We start from the raw sequence: 1,224 nt of genomic DNA on the forward strand, positions 1-1,224 counted from the left end.
TCACTTGCAGAACGCAAGCTTCTAGAGGGTACATAAGTCTGAAGTAATGAATTTAGGTAAAGGGCTGCAGAGCCAGTGGTGGTTTTGTTAATACCTTGAATTTTAATGCGAGCAGCTATTGGTAGCCAGTGCAAATTGATAAACGGAGGTGTGACGTGCATTCTTTTTGGCTCATTAAAAATTAATCAAGCAAGAGCTTGAACGAGGAGTTGTGAAGCATGTTCTGAAAGAAAGGGCCTGATCTTCTTGATGTTGAATAAAGCAAATCTGCAGGACTGGGCAGTTTTAGCAATGTGGTCTGAGAAAGTCAGCTGATCATCGATCATAACTCCAAGGTTTCTTGCTGTTTTTGAAGGAGTTATGGTTGATGTGCGTAACTGGATGGTGACATTTTGATGAAGCTATGGGTTTGATGGAAACACAAGCAGTTCTATCTTGGCAAGGTTGAGTTGAAGGTGATGGTCCTTCATCCAGCAAGAAATGTCTGTTAGACATGCTGAGATGCGAGCAGCTATCGTCGGATCATCAGGATGGAATGAGAGGTAGAGTTGAGTGTCATCAGCATAGCAGTGATATGAAAAGCCATGTTTCTGAATGACAGAACCTAGTGATGCCATGTAAACAGAGAAGAGAAGTGGTCCGAGAACTGAGCCCTGAGGCACCACAGTAGCTAGATGTTGCGACTTGACCACCTCACCTCTCCAAGTTACCTTGAAGGACCTATCTGAGAGATAAAACTCAAACCACTGGAGTGCGGTTCCTGAGATGCCCTTTGCCAATAGGGTTAACAGGAGGATCTGGTGGTTAACCGTGTGAGTTTGTCTAAATGCTGAGGGAAAAACACCAGTGTGAAGGGATGTGTTAATGATGTGAGTGAGTGCAGGTACAACTGGTACAACAGGTACAACAATAACAGGTATAACTACAACAAGTACAACTTTTAGGTTAATATTTCAATATTTTTCCCTATATTTTGTAAAAGCTAAGTTCTTTTGCAGTAATTAACTGGTAAATTAAACATTTTACATTTTTTAAACATTTTGATCTTAAATTTCACCATTGCTTTTCAATTTATTTTAATCTAACAAAAACAAATAAAAAGAATAAAATATAAATGCTATATATATATATATATATATATATATATATAAAGTGGGTACGGAAAGTATTCAGACCCCCTTCAATTTTTCACTCTTTGTTATATTGCAGCCATTTGCTAAAATC

General features: G+C 38.5%; 1 protein-coding gene across 1 annotated transcript in view; it reads left to right on the forward strand.

Moving 5' to 3' along the window:
• crybg1b (crystallin beta-gamma domain containing 1b) overlaps window positions 1-1,224 on the forward strand; it is a 42,294-nt gene that overhangs the window by 30,871 nt on the left and 10,199 nt on the right. The gene's annotated exons all lie outside the window — the stretch shown is intronic.

This window comes from Sinocyclocheilus anshuiensis, unplaced genomic scaffold (genome assembly GCF_001515605.1).
Source record: "Sinocyclocheilus anshuiensis isolate Anshui unplaced genomic scaffold, SAMN03320099.WGS_v1.1 scaffold1422, whole genome shotgun sequence".
Classification (NCBI taxonomy): Eukaryota; Metazoa; Chordata; class Actinopteri; order Cypriniformes; family Cyprinidae; genus Sinocyclocheilus; species Sinocyclocheilus anshuiensis.